The 14115-nt window shown below is 40.0% G+C and overlaps 1 protein-coding gene across 4 annotated transcripts in view; it reads left to right on the forward strand.

Moving 5' to 3' along the window:
• The first annotated feature begins 5402 nt into the window (after window positions 1–5402).
• The window catches only part of cntn5 (contactin 5), a 150054-nt gene continuing 141341 nt past the window's right edge, over window positions 5403–14115 (forward strand). For all 4 annotated transcript variants that reach the window (XM_078166940.1, XM_078166942.1, XM_078166941.1 and 1 more), the window contains exon 1: window positions 5403–5892. The gene's annotated coding sequence lies outside the window, so the exon portion shown is untranslated. The remainder of the gene's footprint in view (window positions 5893–14115) is intronic.

The following is a 14115-nucleotide window of genomic DNA, read 5'->3' on the forward strand; positions in this document are numbered from 1 at the left end:
CACTATAAATGAGATATTAAAGAGGGAATTATGATGTATCTTATATAGTAAAAAAGCTTTTTGCTTGTTTTTTTTATAACAAATCAGTGCATCCCTAGTTCAATTACAAAGTTAATCTGTACATTTTATTATTATTTTACAATGTCATAATTATTTTATTGTTTAAGCTCCTGAATAAGTTAATTTGTAATTATTTTGTGTATTGATTATTGATTCATGTAGCTATTATAACACATGTACAATATGTTATCAGTATTAGCACATGTTTTTATCGTATTTCTAATTGTTAGCTAGGTTGCTTATTTGCAGCAAATGACATGGTTTTTTGGGGGATGAGGGGTGCTGCAGGGAGGCTTGCCTTGGGCACCAAATGTACTCGGGCTGCCACTGTAAAAGGTGGTGTTTTGGGCCAAATTAAGCTCTGGCAAAAGTTCAGTCAGGAAGACAATACTTTTAAGGCTGTAACCTTTCTCACCCTGCAATTCACTCCTTGCACGTATTCTCACCCATTATCTCTAGGTGTCATTGTCTGGGTCTGTCAGTTGAGTCATCAGCTGTTTTCATCTGATTCGCAAATAACCAATAGCATAGCAACACACCTTCTCTGTTGGCTTATCACCTTACTGCTCCTCATTTTAGATAAAGTTCTTTCTCTGCTGTAGTTCTTTCTTGCTGCAGTCCTGCGCACCCTCCACCTCTCCATCACCACCCAGTACTGATTCATCAGCCTCATCAGCCTCAGCAGCCTCAGAGTCATCATCCACCACCTCCACCAGTGTCTGGACTTCATGGGGGGAATTTATCCTGCTGCTGCTGCTGCTCAGATGTCCTTCAATCACAAAAAATATCCCTCTGGTGTCAAAGCTCCAAAGACTTCTGTTAAATCTTAATCAGCACAAATCATCTGTTACTCTGTACACTCATATTCTGTATTAGCTATCATCTTAACCTCATTCTTCCTACTTTCCTGATTGAAATGCTACCACAACTAACTGCAAATGAGTTGTACCGACATCTACAGACCAGACTTATTTCCTTGTGATAACCGATTCACTTTTTCCCAATAGTTCAAGCTCATAGGTATCAGGTAAAGCCTGCAGTGTACTAGAAACAAAACTTAAGTTGGTGTGTTCTCATGGGCAGTGGACTTTGAAGTGTGAGTAGGCTTGCAATCTCGTTCATGTGATTAGTGGTGCTTTTAACATGAGGTTTTAAGGGGCATGTTTCTGGTTTATCTTTAGTTTAATTACACCTTTCTTATCTTTTTTTTGCACCTTAGGTAGGTGGATGAGCAAGATGAATCAGCTGCAGAAAACTTAGAGAGAAATCCATCCACTGACTCTAGTCCCTGAATGTGCTTATACTTTTTTTTCCACATTAATTTACTCCATGCCAAAATTATTACTGTAGATTAAAAACATACGCTGTTAGAGACAGAGGATGCTGTGCTGATGAGTGAGGTTTAGTATTTTGACTGCTTGTGATTTTTGCTTCATGATCCTTTTTTGTCAGTTTTGCACATGTACAGTAAAAGGGGAACCTCTCTGAAGGGAAACCACTGCATCTGAGGTAATTTTACAGTTTAAATTCACTATGTTGAAACAATAACACTGAACAGTTCACTGCTGTGTAGTTTTAAAGTACAAGACAAAGTGAATACACCATATCCTTTGAATCTAAAGCATTATTCAGCACTGGGAAGCAGAGCTCAAAATGACTAAGCTTAAAGTAACAGACATGAAAAATAACATTCCTGTCTTCTGAAATATATTTCCCCATGTGTACTATAAGCAACACTCCCCAAATGATATCAGTGCCAACAAGCAGAGCTGTAAAAAGGACCCTTAAGATACTGCTCTTAAAAAGATGGCATCTAAGAGCTGATAAGAGCTACAAGCATTGGGATGGATCAATTGTGCAACAGGAAGAGCACTCAGTCATGGGTACTGTTTAATTAATGATGGGGGATAGAGATAGGCTGTTAGCTCCATATTGTCAGTCAAACACTCACAGCACAGGGTGGCAATATGAGCTATGTAACTGATACACGAAACAGAAGAAACTAATCCATACTCTCCAGTCTAGTACCATTAATGTTTGGTTAAAAGGGCTGCAGCATGACACACAAACACTTTTTCCTTTCTTCTGAATGCACAAGACCAAAGACGATTAATAAATACATAAAGATGAAACATGAAAATTGCTTTAGTTCTGAGTTGTGAGGAAAATGTAAAAGAAGCAAAAGCATATGTTGTCCACCCTTGTTTAATTTATTTGACAGAACACATCCCACCTTTTATGCTTGACGTTGTTTAAAATGTAAATTTACAGTGCAAACAAGAAATCCAACAGATGGAAATAATGATAACAATTTTTCTCTCCTCCATTATTTATTCCTTTTTGTTTTTTGTTGTTGTTTTTTTGTATGTGTTCATATTCATCAGAGTCTGGTGCTTCACCCTTTCCTTTCTATAACATTACTCATTGTTCTTCTGTTGATAGTTTCAAAATGAAGATAGGATTAGATAAGAGTGTGCCCCCCCCCCCCCAGAGAACAGCTTCAAAACAAACAAATTATTCAATACGTCGACTGCAAATGGAACAACAAAGGAGAAAAAAAAAGAGACAAAACCAATCAACTGCAGCTTCAAACAAAAGTCCTTTCCATCAAAGAACTCTCCCAATCTGATCCAATCTGATTTTGAAGCTCAATGAGGTAGTAAAGTGGCCTATTGATTGTTGAGGCCTGCATGAATCTACAGCATATTATGAACATCAGCAGACACTTGTCCTGTCAAAAAATCCTCATGCAAGGTATTAACCTCGACCTGTCACCATGAGGTTGATAAAAGTCAGTTAATGGTAAATGATCATGATAATGTGACAGGAAACATGGACAGGACACATGCTGATTGGAGATAGGTCATGTTTACTGCCCTCCAGTGGTCACACTTTGTAATTACATCTTTGTATATGCAGAAAGTTTTATTTTAAGAGAGTTTATGTCACAATTTGGATGTTTTTACTGAAAGAATTATGCATGTATTAGGAGGGTCTAATTTATATAAGTCTGCCTTGGTGCTAGGAGCCAGAGGACATTAGTGCAGACAAGCATGACAAGGCCGACAAGGGCAAATGTGCTACAAAAGCCAAAAACATTTTCATAAGGAGGAACGTGTGAAAGATGCAAATGCAGAAACAATGCAAAGTCAAAAACAAATTAACCTCCCCAAAACAAATTCAACAAAAAAATGCTTCATATCTGCTCAACACAGCGCAAGTTCTCCAGGCCTCTAGGGGGAGCTACAAGAACCTGCTGCTCTTTTATCTATTGCAAAAGACTTAAGCCAAAAGTAAAATAGAATAGGCTCCTTTTTGTGTCACCCAGGCCCCCAGGAAAGTAGCTCAGCCTCGCAGCCAATTCTTCCCAGTGGCCCCTTGCAGTACTGCAGAAGAAAAAAACCCTGGCAGGCCAAAAAGCATTTTCCCCATGGACCACCATTATAAAAGAGACGTAAATCTATTAACACAACACCTCAAATCAATCAATCAATCAATCAATCTTTATTTATAAAGCACTTTTCATACAAAAATGTAAACAAGGTCAGTTATGAATCTTTCAATTTTAATTTCTGATTCATGGAGATGTTATATTTGTAAAACTTTCCCTTGGCAGAGAAAAACAATATAAAAAACAAACAAACTGTGATGTCATCACAATGTACAGTCTATGAGCCAAGCAGGAACCCATGGGCGGGGCCAGCGGGAGAAACACTGCTGTGCATATTCAGAGGGCCACAGAAGTGAACCTCGAAGCTAGAAATCTTTTTTGGCGTATACGCCAGGATCTTGGGGTCCGGTATCTAAGTATAAAATCTATGGTGTGTTGGAGCTGCTGTCGCAAAGACAACTGGATAGCTTTCCGATCTCCTCGGAGCTTAGCAATGAGCAAAAAAACATGACACAGTGCATTTTGTTTTCTGCAGTTACTCCTGTTGTTCCACCATTTCGACTAGTGGGGATAGTAACTATAAAGAACTTGGGTTGATACTCCTTGGTAACTGGAGATAGCTACTGATAACAACCACCAAAAACAGAAGCACTCTTCTCTTTCTGTTTTGATTGTGTAGTGCTTGAAGCACTTCCTTTGTGCCGTAAATCCAGCCTTGATTTTACCGGGATATCGCATCATAGGTGTGTAAAGAGAACTGGATACAGTGTTGGAGGCGAAACCCTGTTCATTCCTATTAAAGCTGCTCTGTAGTGTATAAAGTCAATGAAAGTTTGACTTCCAGGCATAAAATTACCTGGATCTTCTGCGCCCATAGAGGAAGCACACTGGTGTTTCCACTTACCCCACCTCTTGTAGGACATGATGATTTAAGTAAAAAAAAAAATACATTGCTGATTTAGACATCAATTTCACAATGCAAGCCCATTGGAAAAAATCTTTTTGGGCCCATGTGATGGACCTGTTAGTTGCAGTTACACGGTTTGGCCAATATGTCAAATTGGCTCCAAATCCCAGCACCATTCCTAAGGGCTTGGATCGTTCCTGTAGGTGTAGGTGAGGCTTATGGGGAACTAATCTTAGTGCAGACAGTGTTGGGAAGTAACTACTTAGGCTACCTGTAACTAGTTACATGCAATTAAATTACAAAATAAATTTAATTGTAATCAGTTATTGGGGGGGAAAATTAATTAATTTACAGTAACTAATCAAAATGTTGGTGATTACAAAGGGGTTACACCTGAATATATCCATTTGGGGAAAAAGTGTATGTGTAGAGTGTAACATGTATTCTGTTACTTTGAATGCCTTCTTTTTGCAAAGCCTATTATTGGATATTTTTCAGCTTCACTGCCAAGTTTAAAACATTTGTCAAAAAAGTAATCAAGCAAGTTACATCCCTTTCAGTATGTAGTTGAAATAGGTACATGACTTTTTAAATTTTAAGAAAGTAACTAGTATTTTGTAGCCTTAAGTAACCTTCCCAACAGTGAATGCAGATGGTGCCAATGTTATGTTGCCTTTACATTGAGTAGTCAACATTTACCTCATAATTATAAGTCAAAACAAAAATGTCTATTTCCACTTTAACATTAGCTAAATTACTGATTAATAAATAATAATAATAAAAAAGGTGCTAAAATTAGGAAGACATCGACAGAGGAAGCTCTGCAGATGAAGCAATTAATAAAATGAAAATTAAAAAAACAAAATTGGTTTCCTAATCCAACCAGCCTTAATGTGTGCATCTGTTAGCAGACATAGGGAGCACACATCCATGCTCATATTTGCACACAGCACACTCATCTGTTGTTTTTACTCCCTTCATTTAAACAACTTTCCCATTTCCACATTGGCCACAACCTGCAAACACACAAACTCCCAGATATTGCCCAGGATAAGCATGACGCTACGCAGTGGCACAAACTGATGCGATGCCACTCCTTATAACTAACTGAGGGCCACCTTTTTTTTCCTCCTCAGCACCAGTGAGACGGGATGCTGCGCTGCAGAGAGAGCCTCAGCCGGCTGCAGCGGTGGAGGCTGACTGAGGAGACACCAAAGCGAAGCTCCGTCCACCACGACGCACAGCGCCGGCACCAAGCTCCCTGAAGTGGAACAAGAGCTTTGGTTTCGCTCGAGGGGGAACGAGCCGGGCACCGAAAGAAATAATGCCTGTGTGTCGCTGTTTATTCACTTGAGGATGTACTGTTTACGCTGGCTAACCACATAGAGCAACAGAGACGAGGACCCGGACTTGATACTGTATTTAATACCGCTGCCATTCCGCCTGTTTGGGTCGGCAGGGAGACACACCACGGCGGTCAGCACCTGGAAGAGGAAAGAAAAAGAGAAACGAGGGACGACTTTTTAAAATATCCGTGAGTAAAGTATTTTACTTTGGTGTTCCCAGTTGTTTTTGTTCACGTTGTAGCCTCATGTAGCCCCAGCTGTGTGAGTGAAGGCAGGTTGTTCAAACAGAGACAAGTTCTGCTGACAATGCTGCTGACTATAATCCAAATACAACCCAAAAGGAGCTGAATTGTTCAGGATGATTTTATTTATCTACATATCCAAGTTATTGTTATTTTTGAAACCCTCCTGCTCTTCAGTCTGGGTAATTCCTCCCCATGCTGTTTGAATAACTTCTGCCTTTTCCATAAGGAGCACCTGGAGTCAGAATGAAGCATGTGGGCGATGGAGGTGTTGAGTGTCCAGATGCACACAACAACACACAACAAAGTGTTCACATGAAGCTATTTATTATGCCGTAGGAAAACAATCTCTGCAGGGTTGAGCCCAAATTAAAGGTGTCCTACACTCCACAGCCTTGAAAGGAGACACTTTGAAATGCATTTACACTGAAGTGGGTTTTGAGGTCTGGCTGCTTTTAAACAGGAGCTCAAAGGAGTCCATGGAAATATTTTGTGAAAGAACAGAGCTCTCCTGCAAGGGCAGAGGCAGGTCCCTTTTATTTTTTTGTTGTTTTTTGGGGAGTGCATCTTTAGGTTAGCAGAACAGGAGGCATCTAACACACCACTTACCACACAAGTAGACCCACAGGAATTATCTAATCAGAGATATGCAAATTTCCCAAACTCTAATTTTGCGGCTTCGCTGCGGTTGAATGTTTAGTATAATGCTATCATCTGACTGTGCTGGTGACAGTCAGTTTGTGCACTGTGGCTTCAGGCACGCATATTCTTGTTTGATCTTATTGATTTGGCTTTTGCAGGGCTGTGTTTGGATGATGCACAGAGAGCATGGGCTATTATTAAGACATTATTCAATTAGGAATATTGCTTCCGTTTTTTTTCCCTTCTTGAAGTTTGTGACTTTCTTCTCAATGACAGCAATTAGCCGAGTGGTGGCAGATAGAATGGAGTCTGCCGGAGGAAAATACAACCTTTAAAAGTGTGTCTGCTGTCACTAAATCCCCCTGCTGCTTTGGCGTCTGTTCATTTTTAATGCAGGTCCATTCAGAGACACTTAGACACAACATCATACTATTTTAAGGCTGGTTTCTAATTTAAAGACGCTAAGTATGCCACTACAGTATTCAAGACTGCTGGAGATTTAAAGCGTGAACCTATGGACCAGTTTCTGCTTCTAAAAATACAGAAACTAATTTCTTCTTGCTTCGGTCATTCCTGAATTTGACACAAATTAGAATCACATGTCGTGGTACTTTGAGAGAAGCATCAGCGATGTAAACAGCATGAGATACTGTAACATGACAGATGTACGGTTCCAACATGTGGCTCAGAGGCTGAAAAAAAGAGAAGGTCAACAATACAAGAAAAGAACGCAGTAATGATTTTCTCTACAGAAAAAAAAAATGCTTGAAATGCTCAAAGTTTTCCTGTGATGCATGCGTTGGCTCCTGACCCCCAGGTTGACTTACATACTATGTGCTGTATGTATGTGTGAAAGTGAGAGTGGGATATGCACAGGGGAAAGGAGCCTACTCAGTGTTTTTTTTTTTTTTTTTTTTTTGCTTCAAGCACAATTTCATTCACTTTCTTTGAAGAGCTGTGAGTTGAGCACGTATATCTCCAACTGGTATGTCACATATGCTGCACTGTAGTTGTACTATATCCTTTGCAACATGGATTCAATCAATATACAGTTTTTGCTACGATGCAAAGAAATTCCAGTAGATTCAGCAAAATCATTTTGGCTTTTTGTTTATATACACAAACTGCTCTCTTGACTTTTTGTTAAGTGTTTTCTTTTTCTTTTCTTTTTTTTTTGAACGGCAACTAGTAAATAAAGGCAGGCACAATATTTAATTTGAGTTAATGAATTTGAGGCTGTTTGACTCAAGGGTGCTTTGCATATGTTACCATGCAAAAAGTAATAAATGTCAGTTCAAATTTACAGAGCTAAGTACTTCTTTGAATCTTAGGGTCCTGACACATCAAGCCAAATGTTGGCCATTGGTCAGTGTTGGGCTGTCCATGAGCATCTGTCGCCCTAGTTTTTGCGGTGTGCCCCACACCATCAGCACTAGTCTGATTTCTTTTGGCCAATTAAGTATGCTGAATCGGTGTTGTAGCCGGTGGAACCTGTCAGTGAGTGAAATCACTCTGATTGGCAGTTCAGCTCAGTGCACAAGAGGAGAAATGGAAGTGAAGAAAGCAAACAGCTGTCAAGAGGGCATGAGATCAAAACAAACTTGTTATTTAAAGAGTTTTTTGTAATTTCTCGTGTTATTGTTCGCTAGTAGACGGTAGGCTTAATATCCATTGTTCTTTCAATGTCGGGTTGCGTTGTTAATGTGCTACCTGGCTAGCTAGTGTCTTACAGTTGCCCTTTTTCAATGACAAATACAAACCAGGCTCCCGGGAATACTGCTCAGCCGTGCAGCCAGTTTTTCCCAGTGGCCACTCATGGTATTGCAGCGAGAAAATCCGCTGCTGCCAAAAAAGCATTCTCCTCATAGGCCACCATTATAACAGAGGCATCTATAAAATGGCAAACAAGGTCAAATATGAGTCTTTATATTATGATTTTTTGATATATAGAGGTTTTAAATTTTTTAATCTTTCCTGGAGCAGAAAAAGTGATTTAAAAATCCCCACGTGAGCAACTCCATTGGTGCCATCTTGGTATCCTGTGTCTAGTTATTATTATAAATCCATGATACAGACTACTGCCACCTGCTGGTATGGAGAGCTATTTTCTCTCACTCAGGTGCAGAATGTACATGCTGGTTGGCTGCTCTTTGTGGTGTGTTCAGATGTAACTTTTTGGTTGAGACACAGGAAACCTGAGGCGACGCAGCATTCAGCCTTTATCACCACTAGTTCTTTGATGTCAGTTTGGTGTGTCTGGGCCTGTATGACTGTAAATCAGTGTTAAAATCATGTAACCTACGTCACAGTCTAATGCTGCCATGGTTTCCTGTTAGTATTACACAGTGCAGCGTCCATTAAGACTTAATGATGGAAGTCTAACTTGAAGGCATGCTTGTGATTTCAAATGGGCTATAATTTGCCATAATGTTAATCTAGATATATATTTCATGAGACCTAATGTGCTTAAACGATTTTCATATCAGCCCACTCCACCGCTTAGTTTAATTTCCGGAGATCATCTGAAAATGCTTCATCTCACCAGGAGATGTATAGTTAAAGTCGCCAGGCACAGTTCTAATCAAGAGGAGCTTCACCTGCATATCAGGGGAATAGATGGAGGGAACGAACAGCTGTGCCTGTTTCACTTGGCACGCGTTAGAGGTTACTCCTATCCTTATCAGATGTAAATCAGTTATTTGCTTGCAATACATGCCTTAAAATGTTTGTAAATCCAATTGGGGGCAGGTGCAAGACGAAATGCAAATGAGTAGATTGGCTAACCTTGATGGAAATTGAATATATCTTGAAGTTACAGCTGTCCCATCTTCTTAAATGAAATGATTATTGACATGGGCCAACAGACATGGATTTAGAGTATGGCTAATTGAAAATGACAACTCTGGTGAAGGCGAACCCTCCGAGGCCCTTGGGACACTTGAGAAAAATGCATACCAGCATTGACAAGGGAGAGGCTAGGGATAGAAACTGTCTCACGGAGACAATCGCACCCAAGGGAGTCCTATTTTCACTGACAAATCTGAAACCAATAAATGGAAAGGGGACAAAAATGTCTTGCAGATAGCACTGCGTACTCAACGTGTCCCCGTTGTCTGTTTTTCATATGATGTTGGGGAATATATTCAAAGACGGTGATATGGTATCACACTGCACAGGCTGTATAAAGAGTACTGAGTCAGTATACAGAGCACTATGTGCGTTGACAAAAGTGAAAGCTAGGAAGTGTTCGGAAATTGCTGGGCATCCTGAAATCTGTAAACAACATATTTTTCACTGTCCAGAGAATGCAATGGTGTAATTTTGCTCACCAAACACAACAGTGACTAAGAATGTATGTCCTGGGCATGTTTCCCTGGTAAGATTTGAGATGACATGCATTTGTTAGATTAAAGACATTCTTTTTAAGAAATGTTGGTAATGTTGACAGTGGCAAACCCTTCCTTGGCTGCCTTCCTATCTAGCACTTTGTTTGAGGCCCACTGGTCTTGCAGAGCCTGGAAGACAAACGTCCCTCAGGACCCATCTGACAACTTAATTTATATAATTGCTCAGAAGCATCTGCGTAAGAAAAGACTGACTTTCAGCACCCTCCTCCACTTGTCACTGTTATGAATGACTTGGATTTGATGTCCAATGAGTCAAACAGACAATCTCGAGTCACACTGATGTTGTCATGCCGAAGCATGTGTGAACTACAAAAGAGGCACTGTTAATTTGATTACAGTGTTGCATCCTTCTTATGGAAAACAGTTTCAGTCTCATATCTTCATCTTGCATTTTTTTGTTAGCGCTCTGATCTTGCTCTAGTGATGCAGCCAGCAGATTGTACAATAAATCCTTGCACTATGACAAATGTGTACATATGTTGAGCAGTAATCTAATTATCATGAGTGAGATGACAGCATCATTGTGTGGGCCTTCTTTCCCTTCTTTCTTGGTTTTTGCAGCTGATCTAAATGGCTGAAATAACTTGTTTTGGTAGCTAATATGTCTCACAGCCTCAGGTTGGTTAATTATGCAGCCCCTTTATCTGTTTGTCTTTGTGCTGTCCTCATTGTGTTAACTTCGAGCAAGTCATCTGCAGATACCTGCAGGGCTCCTCTGAGCCACAGCTTAAATGGGTGGTTGTGAAAATGTTAAAGGTTATTAATTGCATGTATGGAATGAAGGTGTGTGATTTGTTGTTACTGGAATCTGAATTAAGACAAACCTTTAACTGAAAATACGTGCCCCTTATTTGTTAAGATATTAAAATCTGGCCGTTATCAGGACAACATAGCAACATCTATCTACAGTACCACCCTCCACACAAAGGATTTCTTCTTCAGTCACATTACTCACGTGTTGAAATAGGCTTAGGTGGTAGTAGGTTTGATTTGTCTGTGGAAATAGTTTGTCAGTGAAGTGAACACCAAGTATTTGTGGAGATGGTATGGAGAGAGTAGTGATGATGGTGATGTTGGGGAATAGCCTGGGGATGGAGTGTTTTTCAGTAGGCAGCTCCTGATTTTATGTGACAGTAAAGGGCCTTATCTTCCAGGGCCATGATGAAGCACAACACTCTTTGATTTTTTATCTTCCCAACGTCTAACAATCCCATGCTCTCGACAGATTAGTAAGATGAAGGTGTAAAAACGGGCTCTGGAGTTTCAGGGGAGTCAAATACAGTCAAATACAGGGTCTAAGGCTATATCTGCATCATGCTGATAGTACAAAATGAAAGATTAGCTGAAATTACTGATGTACTTTTGACCTTCAGGTTCGAGGCAGTCAAAAAAATATGATTCGTGTTGTGGCATGATTTGATTATTTTTGCATTTGCAAACAATACTTTGTGTGGCAGACAGTAAATGAGATAATAAAGAGTTTGGATAGGAGAAAATTGGGATAAGACACAAGGCTCATGCATAATGTTTGGGTCAACTTGTTTAAAAATCCTTTTTTTGGGGGGGGGGGGGGGGTCTGTGAGAATAGTCACACTGCAGCCATTTGGCTATTTACACTCATCCCTAAGGCCTGCAAAGGTACAATATCAGTATATACTTAAGTGTGCAATCTATACCTCCTTTGTGCAATAATGTGAATTCAGCCATTCAGCTTTTCGATTACAGTTTGCTATTTTACTGTCCACGTATTATATTACTCTGTGTTTTTTTACTGCTGCATATTTATTATATAGCTTTGCGTTTTTTAAGGATGCTTCTTGTTTTGCAGTTTTCCTTTTGCTGCTGTAATGATGCAAATTTCTGCGGTGTGGGACTAATACAGGATTATTTTATCTCATCTCATTTTTATGGATCCCACTGCGTGCTGTAATTGACTAGTACTCATGACGTTGATGTGTCTAGGTTTGGGATTAGGGCAAAGAGGTCTTGGGTAGGGCCAGTACTCGTCAATCCAGAATATTCTCTCAGATTAAAGTGGTACTTTTATGAGAAACCCTGACAAATGCACTGCCAGAGAGTCAGATAAGGTGGCACAAATAGTGACACTATCCACTGAGGTAGCAAGATGTGGTGGGTGATTAAAGCACATGATAGTCTCACAGGAGGTCAGGGTTTGAGTCCCATGTGAATCAATGCAGGTTTATTATTTTCAGACCCAGATGAGTTATTATTTTCAGTTTTCAGGTTGTATAACGCTGCTGAATACACATAAACTTTTGCAGAATAGCTGAGTAGACCTGTTTGTGTTAACGCCATATTTCGATATTGCGAGGACGCCCAGGAATATACACTCTAAATAGCCACATTGGCTATTCGCACCCCGGCTGTAAATAGCATTGCTGGCTATGGACATCTGGGTGCTTGCATTTGCCATAATGCTATATACACCCGTGTGTAAATTGCCACATTGGCTTTTCTACCCTGGGTGCCAGAAGCATCTGCCTTGTTTTCTTCAGTGCAATAGCATAAGAGAGCATCTCACTCTCAGTCCCTTTCGTACTCTACATTTATTTCTGTTCCTCATTACCTCAGACAAGGCATTGATCCCCCTAAAGAATTAGTTGGGGGTGTCTTTTTTCCCCCCACTTAAAATTCATTGGAGACCAAACCTTTCTTAACAAGTCTTTCTCTATTTCTGTGCTATCTTAATAAGTCAAACCTCCAAAGACATAGTGAGTAACTCTGGGCCAGCATCGGCAGTGTCGACAGAAATCAAAGGCACCTCGAGAGATCAATGAAATTTCATGTAACTTCTGTTATTACACCTGATTATGTATAATTACCTTTTTACATTTTGATCTTTCCCCCTAATGAAAATGTCTTTAGGCCCGGTTGGTGAACAATCCTCTTTGCTAGCTCATTAATGTGAAATTGCTTCTGAGCTTCTTGTAAAAGCATGTCTTAAAACAAAGAACATGCCCCATCCTTGCAGATTAGACTCTCAATAATTTATTGGATCTTAAATCCTGTGTTGTTGCATCTTTCACATGTTTTTATTGGGATTTTCATTTTCACCTGCCATAACATTGATTTCTTTGCGTTGTATGTTCCTGTGAGACTGTAAGTGAGGAAGCATCAGATGAGTAAAATTTGGTTGGCTCACGACAGACCATTAAAAGGCTTTTCAAAACCTTTTCTCTTTTTTTTGCCATCTAGAGTGTAATATCAGGTCTTCCTGAACAAAAACAGTTTTTAAATCCATAAAAGTAACACCGGAGGTCAAAATGTTGCTCGATATTTCTCCGATGATTTTTAGTCAAGGCCTTCTCAGTGTCCACTTACCCAAGGTAAAGATGCACAGTGATGTCTCTCACTGCCTGGTGGGCATTTTTGAAAAGAAAGCAGGGATGCTGTACATTAACAGTAGGAGGGATGTTTTCAGGTCACCTTTCTTACAGTACTAAGTCATGCATCCTGCAGGCTCATGATGAGTTGCCACGTTCCACTCTCATGCCTCCTTTCTCCCGAGAGATGAAATGTGTATGGGAGTATCTGTCAGGATACAACTAACAGGGCTGCTGTGCCTAGCTGTGCTTGTGCAGTACCTCCCTGTTCATCGTCTTGTGACAAGCGCTGGATTTATCCTACCAAAGTGAGGTAGATGTAGAATCATTTCCTCAGTATTGCTCTGTAATGCCATAGCAGCGCTCATATGAATGGATAATGATTGATGCTTGGTGATTTAATATTTTCTACCAGTGACTTTATGATGAGAACCGTGGTGTGATACTATAACCAAAGTGAATGACCAACTTAAATGTGAACTGGCAGCATTAGCAGGGAACCTGAATCATATTCTGCAGGAACACATTAGTATACAGGATGCATGCTTTAACAAATGCAGGACTTAAAACCGGTAAAATGTCCTCCAGATATTAGGATGATGTGAAGCTTCATTAGACATTAAGATAAGACAGAAGCACTGGAGCATTTTATAGGAAATAAAGGAGAGCAAGCTGCTCTGTGGAGCTTTTATTCAAAGCTACTATTGTGTGGGGAATGCTGTTTGGTTTTACACCGTTTCTTTATCAGCTGTCAGCTTGCTCTGGGTAGCATCATG

Source organism: Epinephelus lanceolatus, chromosome 4, assembly GCF_041903045.1.
Source record: "Epinephelus lanceolatus isolate andai-2023 chromosome 4, ASM4190304v1, whole genome shotgun sequence".
NCBI lineage: Eukaryota > Metazoa > Chordata > Actinopteri > Perciformes > Serranidae > Epinephelus > Epinephelus lanceolatus.